The sequence below is a fragment of the Mesoplodon densirostris genome, chromosome 10, assembly GCF_025265405.1.
Source record: "Mesoplodon densirostris isolate mMesDen1 chromosome 10, mMesDen1 primary haplotype, whole genome shotgun sequence".
NCBI lineage: Eukaryota > Metazoa > Chordata > Mammalia > Artiodactyla > Ziphiidae > Mesoplodon > Mesoplodon densirostris.
In genome coordinates this window covers 8,203,296-8,228,891 of record NC_082670.1, presented here as the reverse complement: position 1 = coordinate 8,228,891, position 25,596 = coordinate 8,203,296, and positions in this window count along the sequence as shown.

Sequence of the window (25,596 nt, the reverse complement as noted above, 5' to 3'; positions counted from 1 at the left end):
CTCTTCCACTCTGATGACTTAGCTCTTTTCTCCTGCTCTGCTTTTTTTTTCTCTCTTGTCATCTTAGACTTAGTAATTCTATCTCTCTGTCCTTATTTATTATTATTATTATTTTTTAAAAATTTTATTTATCTTTGGCTGCATTGGGTCTTCACTGTCGTGTGTGGGCTTTCTCTAGCTGCGGCGGGTGTGGGCTACTCTCTGTCGCGGTGCATGGACTTCTCATTGCAGTGGCTTCTCTTGTTGCGGAGCACAGACTCTAGGCGCACGGGCTTCAGTAGTTTCAGTATGCGGGCTCAGTAGCTGTGGGTCGTGGGCTCTAGAGCACAGGCTCAGCAGTTGTGGCACTCGGGCTTAGTTGCTCTGCGGCATGTGGGATCTTCCTGGACCAGGGCTCGAACCCATGTCTCCTGCATCGGCAGGCGGATTCTTAGCCACTGCTCCATGAGGGAAGTCCCTATCTCTCTTTCTTTTTTTTTTTTTTTTTTTTTTTTTCGCGGTATGCGGGCCTCTCACTGTTGTGGCCTCTCCCGTTGTGGAGCACAGGCTCTGGATGCGCAGGCCCAGCGGCCATGGCTCACGGGCCCAGCCGCTCCGCGGCATATGGGATCCTCCCAGACCGGGGCACGAACCCGTATCCCCTGCATCGGCAGGCGGACTCTTAACCACTGCGCCACCAGGGATGCCCTCTCTTTCTTTAATTCAAACTCCCTGGAAGAGAATTTGGTGGGTTTGGCCAGTTACCTGTTGGTAGAGAGTGGGTCCAGGGCCGCTTGTTAGCTCTTATGAGTCAAGAGCCCATTCCTACACCAATCACCCTTGTCCAGGGCACAAATGTCACAAACTCTGGGAGAGAATATGCCCAGTGAATACCTTCATGTATAATGTAATCTTCAAGAACAACTTTTTGCTCTGGATTACATCTTAGGTAATGTGGCTTAATTTATAGGAAAATACCTAATAATGTTATATTAGAATTTTCTCTTTGGATACCCTGGGAAAGAAACTGAAATGCATAATAATTTAATACAAATAGTGCTGGTGTTTACCAGAGGGAGGTCATTTAAATATATAGTTTAATAGTCAATAAATGCAACCAAGGGATGAAATCCTCATATCATGCCTTGTATCCATTTACTTAGTCACCTCATGCTGTGTCAGTCCCGTATCCCAGTCAAGAGTCTTACCATCTTATTTACATTCTAAATATGTATGTTTTTGCCTTTCTATTCTTGCTATCATTCACATGCTTCTATCATTTGTTGTTATAATTACCATCACAACTTTCTCACTGGTATCTCAGTTTGCACCGTCCCCTTTCTTTAAACCAACTCTACATCACCACGGGAAGGACCTTTCCAGAATACAAATCTGATCGCTGGTCACACGACTCTGACTGAAAGTCTTCAGTGACTCCGTTACCCTCGAGAGGACACCTAAGCCGTATGATGTGTTCTACAAGAAGCGCTTGGTGATTTAATACCTTCTTGACAGTCAAGAGCTATTCCTGCTGCACTCCTGAATCTTGGTTACGATTCTTAAATCTCTAAGCTTTTTGATATAATGGCCAACCCTTTCTCCTTTTCTTCACTTGGCCAACTCCCACTAGACATAATGACTGCAGTCTTCTCCAACTACAGTCTTTTGGGGGCTTTTAAGCTCTTGTGTTTCCCTGCATTAAGACATAATGTGATCGTGTGGTAATTCTTGGTTTCTACACTTGTCTCACTGGCTTTATTGTGGGCCTCTCGAAGACAGCGACTCAGGGTACCTATCTCCATAAACCCAGGGCCTCTCATCATGTCTGACTCATAACGGCTGCTCAAAAATAATTTAAGATGGAATTCAATGGAGTAGACCTTGTCCCTAAAAGTTCCTCTCCAAAGGACACTGTGCTTTTCTGACTAAATTTTACTCCCCATCCCATTCCACCCCCAAACCTCTATTTTAAGAAAAAGAGGACGAAATTACTTCTTCTCTCTTTCCTGTATTTTACTCTACCAACTGTATTCCCCAGAGCTTCCCTTAATGTTGCTTCCAGTACGTGATCTAAGGATTGAGAACCACTGAGATCTAAGGAAGTCTAAACACTTGGATGCCTTCTTCTTTGGAGTGTTGCAGTCTCTTGAGTGTGATAGATCTCATATCTTAGACATTGAACTTGCTTTAGCTTTTTGGAGAGGCTGGCTCAGAAAGGAGCTCATGTTTGTGAAGTGCAGTCTAATTTACCTGAGAGTTAAGGAAGCCATGATGACTTTCAGGTCAGGGAGGAGAGTCACTAGTTGTGGCCTGGAAGCAGGGGTCTCTCCCAGGTGCCTGTTATGCTTTGATCATGCTCCCAGGTATAGCCGATCACCAGGTTGGAAGAGAATTCTTTCTTTCTCCTTTCAACTGTGTTTTTCCATTGTATCTCACACGCTAACAAAACCCACTTCTTCACATGGTTGATTATCCAAACCCTCCCTGAGGTCCTATTTCCTTTCTCTCCCTCCAACAGGCAAATCCTCTCTTATACTCACACTTTAAAGTGTCTACAAGGTTTCCTCTATAATTCAGTTCAATGGCCACCTACTGTAAGGAACTGATGAGCTGTTTGGGCTGATTAGGAGTGTTTCTCTCTTTTCCATACCTCCTAACAAAGTATTATGCCAATGGATCACCAATTTAAGATGCTCATTTGTTATTTCACTTTAAGCAGGCTCTACATGATAATTTAACAGCGTCATGGAACCCCTATTCCAGTTGACAAACGCTGTGGTGCAAATGATTTAATTTACTAGCTCAAGCATTAGTCTACACGTTATTGTTCTGATCAGTCATTGCACACTAAAATCACTCATCCTTAATGTAATGATCTGGTATCCCTACAGAGAATTCCAGTCATCAGAATGTCATTAGATACAGTAAAAAATGAAAATTACTATTACACAGCAGTAAACACTATTAACTGTTAGTTAAAATAGCATTTAATTTAGCCGTGCAAGAGTTTACAAATTTCCACAGTTTACTCGGTCCTCGAATAATTGTCGCTGCAAAGTTAATGACACTTCTGCCAATGAAATGACAGAATGAGGAGGGGGTGATGATGAGCTGGTGTTTTTATATGGCAGATGTCATCTTGTGACAGTGCAGTGCGTGGCTCTCTGGGACATTTCATTGATAAGAAAAACAAGCCTGCTGGTGTCCTGAGAATGTGAAGCAGGGCCGAAGAGTTTGTGTGCCTTTAGGACGCAGAGGAGCTATCAGCGTAGTTGGGAGGAGGAGGAAATGATGCCTCCCAGATGCTTTTCTCTTTCTCCATCAGCTCAGATTCACACTCTGGCATTCCAGACGTCTGCTGCAATGCTGATGAAGCAGGGCCACCATGAAATTCTTCAAGTGTCCCTGGCTGGCGGATCTAATCTTGATGGGAATTATGGGCCTGGTTGGAAAGTATGTATTTTGCACAAGGCTCCTCAACCCCAGGCTTACAAATAGCACCAGTTTAAGTTGCAAAACATACATTTACCGCGGAAGGGCCTCTCCCTGTTGCAGCCTGAGTCCAGCATTCCCCAGCTTTAAATAAAATCAGCAGCAACATTGACTGTGCCTATAAACGTGGGCACTCTGTGGGTTACTTGGCTCCAGAGCTCTGTCTTCATCCAAGCTGTTGTGATTCATTTCCTTGTTTATTCCATAACTGCATGTTGCTGAATTTGAGTTCTGTGCCCAAAATGTTGAACTTAGATATGGAAAGGGACACCAGGGACCCCTCTGTAGATGCAGAAGGCAATAAAAACAAAATGACAGACAGGACCGCTTCCTGCTTTGCTTATGCCTCTCACGCCAGCTCAACGGGGAAAATGATAGCTGGAAATGACCAGCCCTGGTAAGACAATGGTCGAGTGAATTGGTGCCCAGTTTGCAGAATCTTGAAGGAGAGCTCTAGTGAATGCCAATCCTAAATCAATGAAGTTGCAGTAATGTGGCAGGATGTGTATCTGTGGAAAGTGTTTCCAGTCTGCAGTATGGCTCCACCAGCCACATTTCATCGAGAATATGCCATGGAGAATTGCCTGGAAATGGATTCTTTATTACATGTAGCATGACGGAGTAGAAATACTTGGCGGCAAACAGCATTTGGTGAATAAGGAGACATGCGTGCCTCTACTGAGGTGACATTCCAGGGGCTTGGGTGGTGCATGCATGGTCTTGCTACACTGACTATCCACAAATTACACACAGGGTACTAACATGGTGGACTCTGAAGTGTTATCATTCAGAGAAATTGCATCTTTCACCTTGAAAAGAAACTTGAAGAGATACGAGTAAAAGTCATTGCCACTCTGTGAGAAAAAAGAACACATGTTGGCTACCTCTATTTGACTCAGGGATTACCTATATTAATTTTTCAAGTTGCCTGTGGGTACACCCTGGTGTACAGGATCCTTTTTCACAGCTAAAGTGAGACGCCAAATGCAGATTATTCCTCTGTGAAATGGATACAGATTTATTTCGGAGTCATCTTTGGGGTCAAAATCTCTGAGATCATTCTTCTAAAAGTGTCACAGTATGAAGGGCTCCTAAATTCTTTCCCTTTACAACTGTCCTCACCCTACCTGTTGAGAAAGTCAATGAAATAGGAATGTGTGGAAATCACATTGATTGCAACAGCTCACTTACTCATAATGCTGATAGGTCTTGGCAAGAGTCAGCATTCGTCCTGTGCATTTCTACTTCCCTTGGGGAAACTTGTCTAGGACAGAAGAATTCAACCCTGTGGCTGGGCCAGAATGGATTCCATTGCACTTTTAGTGACCAGTCAGCCTGTCTAGCCTGGCAGATGCTTGGGGTGTGTGTGTGTGTGTGTGTGAGAGAGAGAGAGAGAGATAGAGAGATCTACAGCGTTAAGTTCTTTAAATTTCCATTTGTGTTCCCAAACAGAGTCTTTGGTTAGCTTTTGACCCAAAACACATGGAAATCCTCTTTCTGGCCTATCCCTAACTGAAATTTTCTGTCATGCGTCAAATACTCATTAGAAATAGCCATATCCAGTGATTCAGTCCAGGACCAATTTCCACGTATCTAATGTTAGGAAATGGATTGAAAATGTCGAGGAGCTGTGTGCATATTAGTGCGTATTAGTCAAGGTTCTTCAGAGAACAGAACCAATAGGAGACAGATGGGTATATATTTATTATAGGATTTGGCTCATGTGATTATGAGGAAGTCCCATTGTCTGCTGCCAGCAGGATGGAGAACCAGGAAAGCCAGCAGTGAAGGCCTAAGAATCAGGGTCGGCGGGGGACGGGGAGCAATGCTGTAAGTCCTATTTCAAGTCCCAAGGCCCAAGAACCAGGACTGTTAATGTCTGAGGGCAGGAGAAGATGAATGTTCCCACTCAACTGGAGAGCAAATTCACCTTTCCTCAGGCTTTTTCTTCTATTCAGGCTTTCAGCAGGTTGGATGATACCCACCTGCCTTGATGAGGGTGAGGTTTTTACTCCGTCTACTAATTCAAATCCTGATCTCCTGGGGGGACAACCTTACAGACACACCCAGCTATCTGTGCATTCTTAGCCCAGTAGGGTTGAACATAGGATTAGCCATCACAACCTGTAAATAAACCAACCAGTTAATCCTTACTAATTGGTTTTCTCCACTGTAAAGTACAAGCCTGACTTCTGAGGTACTTTCTTATCCTTCACTGTTGAGCTAAGTTGGAAAGAATAATCAGAAAATAATGAATTTATATACATTGACTGGTCCTGGATTTTTGTTTGTTGGGAGATTTTTGATTACTGATTCAATCTCCTACCTGGTAATCGGCCTGTTCGGATTTTCTACTTCATGATTCAATCTTGGTAGGTCATATGTTTCTAGTAGTTCATCCATTTCTTCTAGGTTGTCAAATTTAAACAGTATTTTCTTATTTCTTAGTTTAAGGCCTGATTTTCCCTATTTATATATTTTTTAGAATTATTCTTTGGGTCCACCTCAAAACCACACTTTACTAATCAAAATGTTGTGCCCTCTTTTTTTTTAAAATCACCTGAGTGTGTGTTTTCAGTGTATTGTTAAAAGATAAGAGAGAAAGAATTGTCAATAGAACACTAAGAAAATTCAAAAAAATTTAGTTTTGCCAAGGTGAAGCTTGTAGGCTAAAAACAACACAGAATGAGGGAAAACAGAACACAGAATGAGGGAAAACAGAATGGGAAAGCAAATTGTAAAAAAATATAGAGATAGAGAGGAATCAGAATGCCAGAATTAAGTTGGGAAATCAATCCTTAGAAATAATAGGAAGTATAACAATTATACTCCAATAAAGATATATATATATATATATATATATACATATATAAAAGAAATAATAGGAAGAAAAGGACCCATATATATATTTTTTTCTGCAAACATGTTTAATGCACTTAGATTACACAGAGGAAGAGGGGGCAAGAAGGAAATGACATCTAAGTGAGTCACCCCCAAGTTCTTACAAAAGTCCCAGGCTGGCTGCCACCCCCAGGAACTGATATTTAACATTTTCCTGTATGTCTTAGAGGTATTTAAATTAAAAATTTTTAGCACAATGTAGAACATAAGTAGGTGCTAAATAAATGTGAGCCATGACTATTATGCCAATCTGAATTTAAAATGGAATCCATAATATCAGTTGTTACCAATTATTGACACAAATGAAGTGCTGGGCATAGTGCTAAATGCTTTAGTTACCTTAGTCCTTCCAGCGACATTATGAGGCATCATTTTTAATCTCATCCAATATATTTTTATTTCAGACCGTTTTTTCATCTCTAGAAGTTTGATTTGTGTCCTTAAAATATTGTACATGTCTGTCTTTGACATTCTTTTGTTTACCTCTTGAATGTGTAGAACACAGTTTTAGCAACTATTTCAATATCCTTGTCTACTAATTTTATCCTTGGTATCACTTCTCGGTCAGTTTTGATTGATTTTTCTCCTTATTATGGGTCATAGTTTCCTGCTTCTTTGTGTGCTTAGTAATTTCTGATTGAATTCCTGACATTATGAATTCGACCTTGTTGGGCGTGGGATATTCTTTTATTATTTTACATATTCTTGAGCTCTGTGCTGGGATGTAGTTTCAATACTTAGAAAATAGTTTGATCCTTTTGAGGCTTGCTTGTAAACTTTGCACGAGGGACCACAGCAGCCTTTAGTCTGGGGCAAGTTTTTCCCATCACTGAAACGACACCCTCCTCAATACTACTACCCAGTGCTGTGTGTATTATGAGGTTTCCCCTCTCTGGCAGGTAGGAAGTCAAACTATTCTAGGAGCTGTGTGGGCTCCAAGGATGGTTCTGCCTCCTTCTTTTGAGTGGTCTGTCCTGACCTCTGGTCTTTTCCTCGTCGGCATACCCTGATTAGGACTTAGCTGAAGACTCCAGGTGGATTGGTGTCATGTCTCCAGAACTCTCTCTGCGAACTCTAGTCTTGCTGGCCTCCCTGAATGCCCAGCTCTGAACTCAAGGAGACTACTGGATTCTGTCTGCATTCCCCGTCCCTATCCTGTGGCCTGGGAGTGTTCTCCAGGGAGATTGCTGAACAACTGTAGGGCTCACCTTGATTGTTCTCCTTTACTTAGAGATCCAGTGTTTGAGATCTCGTTTCATATATTTTCCCTATATTTTGTCCTCTTAGTTGTTTAAGGCAAGAGGGTAAGCCCAGGTCTTATCATTCCATCGTGACTGGAAGAGAGCCTCATGAAGTATTATTTCCATTCCCATTTTAAGGATGAATCAATAGAATGATGGCATGGCTCATCCAGAGCCCAGCCTGTGGTGGAGGCCAACGCCTCCAAGCCTGTGCTCCAGTCAGTCAGCAAACACCAACTCCTAAGAGTTTAGGTCCTAAATATAAGGCTAGAACTCTAAATTCACATAGTTTCCCTCTCCCTATACCCCAAACAGTAATTAATTTGGAGGATTAACATTATTTTGTTCAAACCCTATAAATAGTTTTTTTTTTTTTTAAGTGAATGATGCTCATATACATCCCTAAGGGCAAATTCAGATTTTGATGATCACCTACCCTTGATTTTTTAATGTATGGGGGAATTTCTTCAGCTCTCCTTGTCGTTTTCTTATTTAACATTTACTTATGGAAGAAAATTAAAACTTAAAAGAAACAAAAGAAAACAGAATTAAGTCTAAAAATTATAGGTCGTATCAATAATTTGGATTTGCCAAAGCTATTCATGGCACATAGGTGACCATCAAGAAAGAGGACAATAAAATTTGTTATTATCCAAAATTTGCTTGCTAGTGGTAATTCTATCCCTTTCTCTCCATTCCAGGAAATATTACACCAAAAAAGAGTTATATTATAATAGGGATAACCTAGGATCTCCTCCAGTTTACAAGTTAAAAAAAAAGTCTCTGGTACTTAAATCTGACAACACACCATCAGTGTGTTGCCATGACAAGGGAGCTGGAAGCCTCCACTTTCAAGGTAGGACTATGATCCAGACCTCGGCTTGGTCACTATCAGTCTGCTAGGGCTTCCATAAAAAAGTCCCACAGACTGGGTGGCTTAAGCTCAGAAATTTATTCCCTCTTAGCTTTGGGGGCTAAAGTCTGAGATCAGGGTGTTGGCAAGGTTGGCCTCTTTTGAGGCCTCTCTCCTTGGCTTGTGAGGGCTAGTCTTCTCCCTGTGTCCCCACAGGGTCTTCTCTCTGTTCATGTCCATGTACTAATTTCCTCGTCTTATAAGGACATCAGTCCTATTGGATTAGGGTCCACCCTAATGACCTCACTGTAACTTAATTAGCTCTTTAAAGGCCCTACCTCTAATATAGTCATGTTCTAAAAATAATAATAAAAAACCAACAAACAAAACCAAATATAGTCATATTCTGCAGTACCAAGAGTTAGGAAGGACTTCAACACATACACTGTGTGCGCTGGGACATAGTTCAGCCCATAATGCCTGGGAAAGTGAGGCAGTCTACTTCACCTTGCTCTTCTTCCACCTGCCAAGCAGGCAACACAGCTGCTTTATGCAGAGTTAACTGTATGGGTATCCGGACTTCTTAAGAACTGGGCTGGCTAGTTCATTAGATACCTCATCACTATTTTGGCTGCTTCCCTGGTCAGTAAACAGGTATTTCTGCTGCTTCTCCAAGTGAGATGAATCACCGAAGCCTCACTTAGTCAAAGGATTCTTCCGGTGTGCTCAGCGATCCCCTGGTGCTTAGAAAATGCTCATCGTTTGCAAGTCAGAGAGCGACTTGTTTCTAGATATTTACTGACATAAGATCAGCCTGAGTAGCTTGCTCAGTGCTGAGCATACAAAGGATTTTGCAGGGAAATCCAGGAGACTCCAGCATCTCCTGTATGACCTTCATTCTCCCTCATGCGTGGGTCCAGTAGGTCCAGCTACATCTGGAAGGGGCATGAGATGGCAGAATCCACCCCAAAGTGCCTGTCTCTGATGCACTCTGAATGCCAGGACACACACATGACCCTGGGGTTATTCTTTTACACTTTTCATTTTTTGGGGGGCAGGAAGAAAACAAGGTATATACTTACTGTGAATTTGGCTATACTTTCCATCCTTGGTAGGCAGTCTTCTTTATGAATCTGCATATCTTATTTATTTCTGGAACGTATCTGAATCCTTACTTTATTACTTCAAAACTGTACTGCACTCCTGATTCCTGGTTGTGTTTTTATTTAAACCAATCTACAAATGTAGCTCATAAACATTAGTGGAGATGAATTTACATTCTAAAATCTATTAATCTAACCCTACTCGTTATATAAGTGAACCGATGACTAGCAAATAAATCAAACTACGTGAAACAATAAAACGAATTAACCAGTATCATTTAAATAATTGCCATCACAAACAGTCACAGCAAAGCCTAACAAATGAACACTTTAAGGGTGTACTCATTTTAATCCAGTCCTTACATAAATAGCACCAGATTTCAAATGGATTTTGGAAACCACGTGAGGAAAAGAGTGGAAATCAAGGTTGTTGGAATTGGCCCTGTTTTTCATGCTCCTGTGAATGTTTAAATTTGGACCATCCCTAAAGGAAGGCCCATCTCCTTAGCTCCAGCCCTGGTGTCTCTGTGTTACTCTCCCTTTCCCAGTTTTTGAGGGACAGGGCACCAAAGGCCCATGCCATGCAGCATCTCATAAGTTCATTTTCAGGAGCAGGTGGACATTGCAGCAGGGAGGACCACCGGCTCTCGAATCAGGCTTTGTAGCCTCTCTGGGTATTTCCCAGCTGCATGAATTAAACTTCTGAAGGTCTCAATTTCCTCATCTGTAAAATTGGGATACTGATGGAATGTATCTGAAAAAGACCAAATGAGATAATGAATGGAAAGTGCTTCACAGCGGCTATTCTAAGTGTTCAGTAAATGGCCAGCGCTGTTGCTGTTACTACTAAGTCTGCCACTTCCCTGAAGTGTATATTCCCTTCCTTTCCCTTCTGCATTTTTTTTGACATTCTGCTTTGCTCTTGGAACATAGGGATACTTGTGTGTATGTGTGTGTGTTTGTGTGTGCTTTTCGATATTTTGATGCATGTCTATGTTGATACCTAGAAATGGAAGGGGAATCAAGTTTAATTAATCTCTGATTTCCCATCAAAAAGAAATACAGCACTTTTTCAAAGACTTTCTATTCCCGGGCATTCCCTGGTGGTCCAGTGGTTAGGGATCCCAGCTTCCACTGCAGGGGGCACATGTTCAATCCCTGGTTGGGGAACTAAGATCTGGCATGCTGTGAGGCGTGGTCAAAAAAAAAAAAAAGACTTCTATTCCCACTTTTGCTGGTACGTTCTCCACTTCATTTTTTAGCTTAATAGTTAGTATTCAACAAACACTCATATACACCACTTACTATGTGTCAGGCACAGTTCTGATGTTTTTCAATTAAATTTTTGTTTTAAGATGGTTGTAACTTTACACACAGTTGTAAGAAAGAGTACAGGTGTCCCATGTACCTTGTACCCAGTTTTCCTCAATGGCACCGTCTTGCAGAACTGTGGTACCTTCTGACAACCAGGATATTGACATTGATAGAGTCAAGATGCTGAGTAGTTCTATCATCCAAAGGGTCCCTCGTGTTGCTCTTTTAGAGCCAGACCCACCGCTCTCCTGCTGTAACCCCTGGCATTCACTAAACTGTTCTTCATTTGTATAATTCTGACAAATTATAATAAATCAGATCATACAGTACATAATCTTTTGGGAATTTTTTTCACTCAGTGTAATTCTTGGAGGTTGCTGTATGTATCAGCACATATAATTACATATATGGGTATATATGGATAGTATTCCATGGTATGGATTTACCACAGTTTGTTTAATCATTCATCTGTTGAAGGACATGGTTTCCTTCCCAGTTTTGGGCAATTATGAATAAAGGGGGTATAAACATTCATGCATAAGTTTTTTCTTCATTTCTCTAGATGAATGTCCAGAGTGCAATTGCTGGACCATGTGGTGTTTGCATGTTTAATTTAAAGAAACTGCCAAACTGGCTGTCCAGAGTGGCTGTACCATTTTACATTTCCATCAGTAATGGGTAAGTAACTCGGTTTTTCACATTCTCACTAGTATTTGCTGTTGTCACTACTTGTTATTTTAGCCATTCTAATAGGTGTGTAGTGAAATCTCATTATGGTTTTAAATTGCATTTCCCTAATTCTCCATGGTGGGGAATATCTTTTCATGTGCTTTTTTGCCATCTGTATACCCTCTTTGTTAAAATGTCTCTGCATGTCTTTTGCCCATTCTCTAATTGGTTTGCTAGTATTTTTTTTTTAATGTTGAGGTTTGAGAATTCTTTTTTTTAAATATATTTTTTGAGGTTCTTCATTATTCTAGATATTTGGCTTTTGTCAGATGTGTGGTTGGCAAATATTTCCTCCTTGTCTTGGTTGGCAAATATTTCCATGAAAAACGGGTTTTTTCATAGAGCAAATGTTTTAAACTTTGATTAAGTCCAATTTATTATTTTTTCCTTTTATGGGTTGTGCTTTTGCTGTCAAGTTTAAGAACTCTTTGCTAACCCTAGCTCCCGAAGAACTTCTCCTATTTTCTTTCCTAAAAGATTTATAGTTTGATGTTTTACATTTAAGCTTGTGATTCATTTTGAGTTAATTTCAATATGAGGGTTACGTTGAGGTTCATTTTTCTTTCCCCTATGGATATTCACTTGCTTCAGCATTATTTGTTACAAAGGCTATCTTTCCTTGACAGAGTTTCTTTTCAGCCTTGTCAAAAATCACTTGAACATATTTGTGTGATTCTGTTTCTGGGTTCTCTGTTCCATTCCATTGGTCCACGTGTCTATCACTCCACCAGTGCTATACCAGTTGATTACTGTAGCTCTGTTATAAGTCTTGAAGTCGGATAAAATGATTCCTCTGACTTTATTATTCTTTTTCAGACTTAACAATTCTAGTTCTTTTGCCTTTCCGTATAAATTTTATTTTTATATCTACAAAAGAAATCTTGCTGGGACTCTGACAGGAATTGAGTTGAACATTTTAGTGGGTTAAATAATGTCCCCCCAAAATTCATGTCCCCCTTGGAGCATCGGAATCTGGTGTTATTTGGAAATAACATCTTTGTAGATGTAATTAGTTAAGATGAGATCATAATGGATTAGGGTAGGCCCTAGATCCAATGACCGGGAGTCCTTATAAGAAGAGGAGAGAACACATAGAGACACAGAGACACACAGGGAAGAAGAAGGTGCAGGAAGAGATTGAAGATATGTTGCCCCAAGCCAAGGAATGCTGGCAACCACTAGAAGCTAAGAGAGAGAGGCATGTAACAGATCTTCCTCAGAGACTCCAGGAGAAACCCAACGTGACCAACTCCTTTATTTTTGATGTCTCGCTTTCAGAACTGTGAGAGAAAACAATTCTTTTGTTTTAAACCACTCAGTTTGTGGTAATTTGTTATAGCAGCTTTAGGAAACTAACACAAACTTGTAAATCAATTTGGGGAGAATTCATTCTTCACTATGCTGAGACTTTCAATCTATGAACAGCATGTCTCTCCATCAGTTCAAGTCTTCTTTTATTTCTTTCATCAGCATTTTGTAGTTTTCAGCATACAAGTCCTGAACATGTGTTAGAGTTACCCCTAAGTATTTTATTTTATTTTTGAGCCATTATAAATGGTCTTATAATTTTAAATTTCAACGTCCATGTTTTCATTGCTACTATGTATAAAAACAGTTGATTTTTGTATATTTATCTTGTATTCTGTGACCTTGCTGAACTCCTCTATTAATTCTATGAGATCTTTGTAGATTCCTTAGGATTTTCCACATAGACACTCATGTCTTCTCCAAGTTTTATTCTACAGTTTTATGTCTTCTCTTTTGATGTATATTCCTATTTCCTTTTCTTGCCTTACTGCATTGACTAGAACTTCCAGCACTATGTTGAATAAGAATGATGAGAGTGGACATCCTTGCTTTGTTCCAGCTCTTGGAGAAAAGCATTGTTTTTCACCATTGAGTATAATGTTAGCTGTAGGTTTTTAATGTATATTCTTTGACTGGAAGAAGTTCTACACTATTCCTATTTTTCTGAGAGTTTTTACCCTGAGTAGGTGTTTAATTTTGTCAAAGGTTTTTTTTTTTTTTTTTTTTTTTTTTTTTTTGGCATCTATTTATATGATAATACATTTTTTTTTCTTTTTTTAGCTTGTTAAAGTGGTGGGTTACATTGATTTTCAATATTGAACCAGACTTGCATCTCTGGAATGACACCCTCTTGGCCATGGTATATAGTTCTTTTTAATATATTGCTGAATTCTATTTGCTAATATTTTGTTAACAATTTTTGTGTCTGTGTTCATAAGGGCTATTGCTCTGTAGTTTTTTTTAAAATAGTCTTTGTCTGGTCTTGGTATCAGGGTAATACTAGCTTCACAAAAGCATTTCTTCATTTTCTATTTTCTGGAAGTGATTTGTAGAATTTGGTGTTAATTCTTCTTTATACACCTAGTAGAATTCACCAGTAAAATCATCTGGGCCTGGAGATTTCTTTTTTGGGAGGTTTTGGATTACAAATTCAATTTCCTCAATAGTTATGAGGCTATTCAAATGCTCTGTTTCATATTAGGTGAATTGTAGTAGTTTGCATCTTAAAAGAATTGCTTCCATTTCAAAGTTGTCAAGTTTATGTTTGTAAAGTTGTTGGTAATATTTTTTTCTTATGCTTTTGATGCCCAAATGGCCTATAGTGATATCTCTTATTTCATTCCTGATATTGTTAATTTGTGTCTTCTTTCTTTTTTTCTTTGTCTATCTTGCTAGAGTTTTATCAATTTTATTGATGTTTTCAAAGAATCAGCTCTCTGATTTATCAATTTTCTCTATTGTTTTCCTTTTTTCGATGTCACTGATTTCTGCTCTTTATTATTTCTTTCTTGCTTTGGGTTTATTTTGCTTTTTTTCTAGATTCCTGAGTTGGGAGCTTAGGAAATTCACTTTCTTCTTTTCTAATGTATGCACTTAGTGCTGTCAATTTCCTTCTTGGCACTGCTTTAGCTGTGCTTCACAAATTTTGATATATTTTATTTTCATTTTTATTCAGTTCAAGTTTTTAAAAATTTTCCTTGAGATGTCCTCTTTGACTCAGGGATTATTTCAGAGTTTTGTTTATGAATGCATGTATGATTTCAATTCTGTTCAAACCTGTTGAGGTGTGTTTTATGGCTCAGAATATAGCCTATCTTAGTGTATGTTCCAGAGACACTTGAAAAATGTGTATTCTGTTGTTGTTGGGTATAGTGTTGTATAAATGTTGATAAGAGCCTGATGTTTGATTGTGTCCTTGAGTTTTCTATATCTTTCTGGGTTTTTTTGTCCAGTTGCCCTATCAATTGTTGAGAGAAGTGTGCTGAAGTATTTAATTACAAGTTTGGATTTGTCTATTTCTCCTTTCAGTTTTATCAGTTTTTGCTTCATATATATATAATATTACAGCACTGTTGTTTGGTGCATAGGCACTGAGGATTTTTATGTCTTCTTGGTGGATTGATTCTTTCTGCCAATACATAACATTCCTCTTTGTCTTTGATAATTTTATTTGCTGTCCAGTCTATTCTGATATCAATATAGCCACTTCTGCTTTCTTTTGATTAATGTTTGTATGGTAAATAATTATTTTTTGATTAATGTTTGCATGACATATCTATCCTTACTTTCAACTTGTCTGTATTGCTATATTTGAAATGAGTTTCTTGTAGACTGCATATAGCTGGGTCACATTTTTAATCTGTTCTGCCAATCTTTGTCTTTTAATTGGAAAAATTCAATGTAATTATTGTAATAATTAAATTCAACATAAATTCAATGTAATTACTGATATGTTAAGCCTTAAGTCTGTCATTTTTTTGTTTTGTTTTTGGTTTGTTCTATTTTTCATTTTTCTGTTTTATTTCCCCTGTCTTCCTCAGGATACTTGAATGTTTTTTGGAATTTTATTTTGATTTATTTATTGTGTTTTTGAGTATATCTCTATGTTTTTTAATGCTTGCTATAGGTATTGAATCATATATACATAACTTACTGCAGTATATTGATGTTGTCATTTTACTGATTTCAGTAAAGTGTTGAAAACTTTCCTCCTCTTTTATATTATAATTGCCTTAAATATTTTCTCTCATACATTTAGTACCATATCAGGTAGCATTTGCTTCAACCGTCAGATTTGGAAGACTCAAGCGGACAAGAAAAGTCTATTGTATTTACCCATATTATTGCTTACTATGTACTTCCTTACTTTCTTTGTTTTCTTCTTAGAGAACTCCCTTTAGACATTTTTTAAAGAGTAGGTTTCCTGGTTACTAATTCTCTTGTTTTTACTTTATTTAAGAATTGTTATATTTCCTCTTCATTTCTGAAGAATATTTTTCCTCGATATAGAATTCTGATCTACAGTTCTTTCAGCACTTGTAAAATGTGCCACTTCCTTCTGGCCTCCATGATTACTGATGAGAAATCTGCTTTAATTCAAACTGTTTGTTCCCTTACAGATAAGATGTCATGTTTCTCTTGCTGCTTCAGAGATTTTTTATTGGTCTCTGTTTTCTGAAGTTTGACTTTGATGTGTCTTGGTGTGAATTTCTTTGGGTTCATCCTAATTGGGATTTGCTGCACTTTGTCAACCTGTATGACTTTGGCAAAGTTGGAGAAATTTCAGGCATTATTTCTTTTTCAGCTCTGTCTTCTTTCTCCTCTCCTTCTGAGACTCTGATGACACAAATATTAAATCTTTGGTTTCAGTTCTGCAGGACTCTGAGGCTCTGTTCATTTTTTTTTTCAGTTTATTTTTTCTCTGTTGTTCAGGTTTGGTTAATTTCCATTGTTCTCAGTTCACTGATTTTTTTTCCTTTGTCCCTTTCATTCTGTTATTGAGCACATGCAATAAGTTTTCTATTTTGGTTATTGTATATTTCAATTCTAAAATTTCCATTTCTTTCTTTCTTTTTTTTTTGGTAGGGGGGTGCACCATGCAGCTTGTGGGATTTTAGTTCCCTGACCAGGGATTGAACCCGGGGCCTTGGCAACAAGAGCACAGAGCCCTAACCACTGTACCACCAAGGGAATTCCCAAGAAGTTTTATTACTCATCTGAGATTTTCTATGTTTTTATTTGTTTCAAGTGTATTTGTAATTGCTCATTTAGAAGTTTTTATAATTGTTTCTTTAAAGTCTTTGTCAGAGAATTCTGACATCTCTGTCACCTTAGTGTTGGTATCTATTGATTGTCTTTTTTTCATTCAGTTTGAGATTTTCCTGATTCTTGGTATGATGAGCAATTTTCAGTTGAAACCTGGACGTTTGTAGTATTATGTTTTGAGATTCCAGGTCTTATTTAAGCATTGTTTTAGCTGGCTTCTTTTGATGTTTCATGGCAGTGCAAGAGGAAGGGTACAACCTCATTACTGCCACGTAGTGGTAAAAGCTCAGGGGGCCCCTCCTTAGTCCTGAGAGGGGCTGGGAGTTCCAGTTCTCACCAGGTTTCCACTGAGAGCTATGTGTCTGGGAGTGTAGGAGCTTATCACTGCTCCCCTCGTGGCCTCCACTGACACCAACCTACCAACCCTGCAGGGGTGTTTGAGCACCTTGTTACAGCCTTGCTAGGAAGTCTAGACTCTCCATTTGCCCTTTGCTGGTTTGGATGTGGGTGGAGGCCACAGTTTCTTTGCAGTGTTTTCCTAGAGTAGAACAGTTATTATCTGAAAGGTTTTCTGTCTTGCTAGGAGGCCCCTTTTCTAATGCTCAGGTTTCTTGTTTTGTTTTGTTTTTGTCTGTGGTTGTTGGAGTTTCCAGGTTGAAGTCTCAGCTACAAGTCTGGGATACATGAATCACAAAGAAAACTTACAGAACTCATCACTATATCATTCTTTGGGTCCTGAGGTTCTTAGCGGGTCTCCTTTCTTTCTAACTTTCAGAGTTTTCTTATGTTTGTTTTATATATAATGTCCAGGGTCTTTAGTTGTGTTTAGCAGAAGGAATAGGGGAAAATATGCCTACTTCTTCATCTTCCCAGAAGTGGAAATCTTAATTGACTCCTGTTTTAAGGGGAATGTTGAATTCATCAATTTCTTATTTTTTTTCACTTCAGTATTTCTTTTCATTAAGTCTTCCCTCATTTCCAACTGCCTCAGAAGAAGAAATTCTACTTTAGTTCCCCAGAGTTGTAGTATCTTCTAATGGTTCCCGGATCATCACCATTTCTCTTGGCTGCTCTGAAAACTTGCTCCACCAATTATCCCTTCTTACTTGTATTTTGAGTCTTATTTGATTAATACCCTCCTTCAGTTCGAGACACACTTGTCTTAAAGAAGTTGACCTTTGACCTGTTCATTCCTAAGATACTCCTCTACTTTTTTTCTTCCCCTTAAATTCCAGTCTTCTTGAAAGCATTACCTATATTCTCTACTTCCACTGACTTGCTATCCTCTCCACCCTTAATTCTTTATTGTCTGTCTGCTGACATCACCAGTTTATTGAAATTGTAATCTTAAAGGTCACCAATCCTTCTTGGTAGTCAAATCCAAAGGTGTTTCCTCAGTTCACATCTACTTTCATCTCTCTGCAGCTTTTAGCACAAACATTTGGGAATTCTCCTCTCCTTGGATTTTGTGGCTCTGAATCTTCCTCTTCCCCTCCTGGCTTCCCTTCTTTCTCTCACATGTGTCTCGTCTTCAAGGTTCTACCCTCACTTTTCTTTTCTCTCTCATTCAATTCCTTGCCTTCAGCCACATGGCTGACTCCAAAACAATATACAGAGGATCTTAAAAAAATTTTTTTTACCTCTAATTCTTGGGCTTCCATTTGGCATTTCCAAGTACCTTTCATTTGCCATCCAATATCCAGCCAGTCCATTAAAAAGTGTATGTCTAAAACCTAAATTCTCATCTTATGTCCCCTATATGCTCCTATTTCTTTGTTTCCAATTCCTGTGAATGGAACCAACACTTTCCAGGCCACCACCTAGGACTGAGACCTTGGAGTGGTGTCTGACATGGGTCAGCTCTCACCTGACAGCTTCTGCTAGAAATTCACCAGTTTCTTGCTTTTACCCTTTTCTCATCCATACTACCCTCACCCAGTTCAGGTGAACTTTAACTTTTGCCTGAATTCTTCCAATAATTCTCTAATTGATCTCCCTGCCACCAGTCTATTTCCATTCTAATTGGTTTTATACATTGTGGCCAGATTCATCTCCCTTTATCGGCTTCCCTTTCTGAATTTAATCTTCCTTGGCAGGTATTCAAGGCTTCTGTGCTTTGGCCTCCCCCTACCTTCCCAGCATTATCCCAACATTATTCCCACTGAGGGACTCCATGTTCCCACAAAACTGAAATGCCTATTCTGTCATCCTAACTCCCTCCTCTTCCTCCGGCACTTACAATGGAAGTATTCTCTCCATCCTTCCCTAGCAATTAATATGTCTCTTTCTTAGAGCACTCATCAATTTAGAAGTAATATTAGAGATATTTATATGCTGACTTTACTTCTACTGGACTATCAGCTTCGGGTGAGGTTGGTTGATTATTCATTGACTCATTCAACAGATTTAAAACAAATTTTATTGAAGTATAGTTGACTTACAACGTATTAATTTCTTCTGTCCAGCAAAGTGACTCAGTTATACATATATATGTGCATATATATGTATTCTTTTTCATATTCTTTTCCATTATGATTTGTCACAGAATACTGAATAGAGTTCCCTGTGCTATACAGCATGACCTTGTTTATCCATCTTAAGTAAAGTAAGTCAGAAAGAAAAAGACAAATACCATATAATATCACTCATATGTGGAATCTAAAATACGATACAAATCAACATAACTATGAAACAGAAACAGACTCACAGACATAGGGAACAGACTTGTGGCTGCCAAGGGGGAGGTGGAGTTAGGGGAGGGAAGGAAAGGGAGTTTGGGATTAGCAGAGGCAAACTATCATTCAACAGATTTCTAAGGCCTGCTAGTCTCCTGAGCAGGGCACTGGGGATAGGACAGTGAAAAAGGTTCCTCACGTTTCTTGGGGGTGCTTATTATTTGTTGCTGTTCGTTGCTTTCATACTGTAAAGAGTGCCTAGTGCTAGATCAATGCCTGGCATATCTAGTAAGTCCTCCTTATTAAATGAATGAATGAACTAGTAAGCATGTAAGATAAGATAACTAAAGTTGTGCGATGTCTGTTTTAAAACTTCCTGGCAGGGCTTCCCTGGTGGCGCAGTGGTTGAGAGTCCGCCTGCCGATGCGGGGCACACGGGTTCGTGCCCCGGTCCTGGGGGATCCCACATGCTGCGGAGCAGCTGGGCCCGTGAGCCATGGCCGCTGAGCCTGCGTGTCTGGAGCCTGTGCTCCGCAACAGGTGAGGCCACAACAGTGAGAGGCCCACGTACCGCAAAAAAAACAACAAACTTCCTGGCATTTAAGGCTTTCTGATGAAAGAGGAAATAAAAATTGAGCAGGAGAGGCAAAATATTTATTAGAAATAAATGCAAATGCAGGAATATATCATCTGGGTCTTTGGATTAAGGCTATGATACAGCAGACATTTTCAACCAGTTTTACAAATGATAGCAATATTTAAAGAACATCGGTCTCAAAAGATGTATTTTTGTAAGAATGAATAAAAATGATGACTATGGGAACTGTCTAGTCCAACTAGCTCTCCATACTTAATCTGAGGCTTTTTAGCATAATAAGACATTTGTCCTCTTTGTATTTGAGACAGGGGTTTCATTTTACTTCCTACTGAGCTTTCCAGTGTGAATGTTCTGTTGCAGATTGCCGCTCTTATGAAGTGTGTCCTCTATCTCACTGAGGTTTCTTTTCTCAGCTCTCAGGATCAGCTTCTGAGCTTAAACAAAAGCGTTGCTGGGAAGAGGAAATAGCAAACCAGGAAAGTGAATAGCCTCTAAGAATGCCTGTACTTTCTAGAGAGTCTGCAGAACATCAGAATGTTAGCCAGTTCTTATGACTCTTGCTTTTCACTCCTCATTTCTTAGTAATGTCGTCACAAAATCAGCTATAAAGATGCGAGGGTTGGGCAGCTACCTTTCTATTCCCCAAACATCATACTCCAAATATTTCCTCTGCTCCCTGAAACACATCCATTCCATTATCAGTGGCCAGAAAGAATAAAGCACATTCCTTCTACAGATTTAATTTGCTTTTCTCTCATGCTGTTCATTATATTCGTAAATCCCTGGATGTTTCATTAGTTTTCAAAAAAAATTTCTTATAAAACTCCTTCCAAACACATTTAAAATTTTAGAGACCCTAGCTAGGTTCCGTTCTCATAGTAATTTCTAAACCATGCCAAGGACTTGGGGGCCCTGGATGAATTTCCAATAAGGGGCATCTCAGGCTGTACGTGCTGTCATGCTTTCATTTGTTTGGGGTACCGACGTGAAGGTTGAAAAGTTAAAGGTATTTCAACTCTCTTTATCCAGTGGGGAATTGAAGACTGCTTCACCCACAAATCTCTATGTATCGAGATGAACGCTGGGGAAGCTGTAAATCAGGTTAGTAGGCAGTGCATTGCCTGGCACTTAGTAGGCCATGCTGGTGACCAGACCTGGGCTTGATGTGGGTGGTGTGTAAGTGTTCGCCTTCCTTCCCTATTTTTCTTCCTTGAAAATTGGCTATTAGTCCCTAAGAAGATTTTTTTGCATCAGTGGCCAAGCTTGACAGTACAGAAGAGATCTAAGTTTTCTGAAGTGATAGAGTGAATTCTTTTCGTGCAATTTTTCCAAGAGTCCTTTACCTTGCCACTGGGTATTTTATTTCTGATAACAGACTGAGGAAGACAAACATTTATTTGTTTTTGGTAAGAAGCCCCATTTAGCATGCAAATTTAGTCCTTACACTGATTTATTCATATTTTAATGTCAGGGAACGTGTGAAGGGAGAAGTTGGTTAGTTATAATCCGCAGCAGAACAACTTCTGCAAAAACCAAAATGGCAGCTGGTTCTGAGATTTCATGAACACATAACAGCCCAAATGCCAAAAGCCAAAAAATTCTATTTAAGCAATTTTTTCCCTCTCTATAGGAACTGAGCCTGTCAGCAGCATAAACACTTGCAATCCTGCACTTCCTAGGATGCATGTGCTATCGAAAAGGGAGGTGTTAATTGCTGTGCTAATTACAACATGATTGCTTTGCACTTGTTTTGCACTTGTAGGTGATTAAATTTTTAACGAAGCATATTACTTGGCACTGTTAGCACAGTTAACACATTTCTCTCTCTCTCTCTCTCTTTTATGCCTTGGGAGATGTCCCACACCGCAGACCCTTCCCTGGCTGTGATGTGCTATTGTGTTTGGAACACGCCTCTGTGTAGGCTGTCGGTAACAGGACTCCAGCTTCCTGCTTGGGAAAGAGCAGCAGCCTATTATAATCCTACCCAGCTTGATGGCACTGGCCAGATGCGAACGCAGAACCCACAAAGGTATTAGCTAAAAATTAGGCAGTGCTACCAATGCCAGTCTCCAGCCTTCATTTAAAAACTACAGCGGCTCCAGCCAGTCAAGTGGCAGTGTCAGAGGGTTTAGCAAGAAGGGAGAGAGATGACAGCAAGTTCCACGTGATTTATTTCTGCTTTACAGCCTGCGTTCCCAGCTGAACTGGAGCATGGGAAACTTGCATCTGTTACATGGGCAGCCCTGGATCTCTTGGCTCCCACTGTGCAGCAGGCTGCAATCCTCAGCGGAGGCTGGATTTTGTGTTTATGCCTGCAAACCCTCTCTCTCTCTTCCTCCCTAGGCCTGCTTATTCAGAAGTGTCTGGGAAGACAATTCTGGTTCTAAGGGAAGAGCTGGGCGAGTCTGGAGTTCTCGACCAGGGTGTTGGGGACCAGAAAACGAATGTCATGCAGTGAGATTGTCTATAAGGCTGCATGTCAGTGAGCAAACACACACACCGATAAAACCGGGAATGTCAAGCATCCAACTTTTTATGACTCAGCTCTTGTGACTTGGCAGTTTTTTGCAGCAAGGATCCTGGAATGATGGTCTTATGAGAACTGAGTGAACAAAGGAAATAAATGAACCAGACTGCTTGAGAAGAGCCTGTTCATCAGAGGCGTTTTTCCACGGGCAACTCTCCTTGTGTGCTTGTAAGCCCACCCGTGGGCCGGGTAGGGCAAAGTGGCAAAACTCATTCTCAAAGGAACATAAATTCCTCAAAGCCCGAATTAAGATTTAGTTTCTACCCCTGAATAAATGTGTCTCCAGAACATTTTAGAAACGTTATCCATCCCGAGGAAACAAATTGTCTCTGTATCACATAGCGTATAGATACCTGTCAGGGGTTCAGCATGGTGGAGAAACACACAAACCAAAGATGAACAGATAAGTCAAAGGAATTACTAAAAAAATATTTGGGCTACTATATACTGTGACATGACCAAGGGGTTGAAAGCAACTTCTGTATTGCTGCTCCCTTGGAAAGGATATTATCTCTTACTATATAAAAATTAATTCCATTTTTAACTGTCGCTTTCATGGTGTCCTTCTGTTGAGAAAACCTTTTTCTATTCTAATAACTTATTGGCTGCTTTTTCTTTTTCTCTGCTTTTGACTAATGAGTTTAATTACTTTCATTTGCAGAGTCTGCCCTTCTCATCAACTTTTATTTTATTACTATTTTTTTGGTCCCACTGCTAGGCTTGTGGGATCTTAATTCCCCTACCAGGGACTGAACCCGGGTCCTCTGCTGTGAAAGCATGGAGCCCTAACCACTGGAACTCCAGGGAAGTCCCTCAACTTTGTAGTTTAGATGTATCTATTGACTGTCTGACTTCACTGGGCTATCCACTATCAAAAATGGATAAGTGGGTGATATTCTTTTCCAAGGTATCTAATCCATACCCCAAAGGGAAAGAGAGAGAATTAGAGACCTGTAAATTTCATACTTTATTATAGATGTGTGTTTCTCATGTGGGGAAAAGCGGTTTGGGGAGATAGAAGTATTATGAACATGTGGGAAATAAAGCCAAATGTCCTGAAAATAACACTCTTAAGTCCACAGTATTGCAACTTAACGTTTGAAAATATTTTGGGGGAGATCAGTGTGTCTAGGATTCTAAGGCCTGAGCATCCATTTTTAGAGTTTTTAGCATCAATCTTTCAGTAACTTTGTTCTTTAAAGCGTCAGGCACCACAAGAGATCACTGACCGGCCAACTTTTCAGAGAATATTTCTCTTTGCTGAGTCCACTTTTTTTTTTTTTTTTTTTTTTTTTTTTTTGGTACGCGGGCCTCTCACTGTTGTGGCCTCTCCTGTTGCGAAGCACAGGCTCCGGACGCGCAGGCTCAGTGGCCATGGCTCACGGGCCCAGCTGCTCCGCGGCATGTGGGATCTTCCCGGACCGGGGCACGAACCCGTGTCCCCTGCATCGGCAGGCGGACTCTCAACCACTGCGCCACCAGGGAAGCCCTGCTGAGTCCACTTTCACTGGACTCATCCTTGGTTCTTTCCTCCACCCCGTCCCCCTTCTCTCCCCTGCGTCCACTCAGCTGCCCCTCCTGCTGCCAGGACCCCCTGAGAGGCTCCCTCGGGTCGAGACTCCAGGCTGAATGGGGACTCAGCAAAACCGGCCCCATTGCTATGGAAATTTCAAGAATCTGCTGCTTTAGCAACAATCAGAGGTTCTTTTCTTTTCCTCTATTTTTTTTTTGAAGCAAATTAGTTAAAAAAATTTTAGCCCTGTATGTCAATGCTACACCCTCAAACCATTTTTTTTTTAGTTTTATTTTATTTTATTTTATTTATTTATTTATTTATTTATGGTACCTGGGCCTCTCACTGCTGTGGCCTCTCCCGTTGCGGAGCACAGGCTCGGGATGCGCAGGCTCAGCGGCCATGGCTCACGGGCCCAGCCACTCCGCGGCATGTGGGATCTTCCCGGACCGGGGCACGAACCCGTGTTGCCTGCATCGGCAGGCGGACTCTCAACCACTGCACCACCAGGGAAGCCCTGATTTTATTTTTGGTGAACATGCTGAACTTCACATTCTCCGTGACTGTTGAGAAGAAGAGGAAATGCACGAGGTTCGATGCATTTGTTTTCTGAGATGATGTGTGAAGACACATACACACACGAGATTTCCCAGAAAACCAGTCCAAGTGTAGGCAGGAAAAGGCGCTCATTCCCTATGTGAATTCAAATGAGTCAATTGTATTTTGTCTCAAGAGAATTGCTTGAAGATACCTAATAGGCACATTGAGTTCACGGATTAGAAGGGTAGAGTACTCAGTGAAACACCAGCCATTCGTCACCAGTGGAATATGGGTGGAATATTGCTTAGGAATTCTTTCCAGTCTAGATAAGGGTTGGGTGGGTGGCAGGGCCAGCACACCTACAGTCCCTTGGTCCTGGAGAAAGCAGAGTCCTTTATTAACCAATGGAAGGAGAGCCACTCCTTCTGGAAGCCAGTCACAGCAGGTGCAACAGGAGCTGCCTGGGTTGTTGCCTTAGGCTCTCGGAGGGATACAGCTAGAAGGCTCCCTAATGGAAATGTCTGGATGGAATTCTAGTTTTTATCAAGAAGGCTAGATCACAGAGGCTGGTGGCCTTATCACATCAGGGGCAGCCAGTTATTTCACATACCACCAGAGAATCCTTTAAAAACCAGTCACATAGTTACATTGCAAGCATATCACTGGGGTCTAAATCAAACTACCATATTATAATCAAGTTGTATCAGAAACCTATCACTGAAGGTCTAAGGTTTCAAATACTTTATGGGATAGCCCAATGACTTAAGAAAGTCTAATTTCACAATAGCATTCACTCGACTGTGTGTGTCTGCACATGGCAGGTCCCAGGAAGGATGGAAGTTTCCCCAGGAAATTCTAACCAATATGCATGAGAAATTTCTTGTTCATTTCACTTTGACACGGAATTTTCTTCTCATTCAAACATTCATTCATTCACTCAAATATTTGTTGAGTGTCCCCTACTTACCATGCATTATCCTAGAGACTGTGGATATCAGAGTGAATAAAAGATGCAAAATCCTTGCTCTCATGGAGCTTATATGGAAGAGTGTGACAAT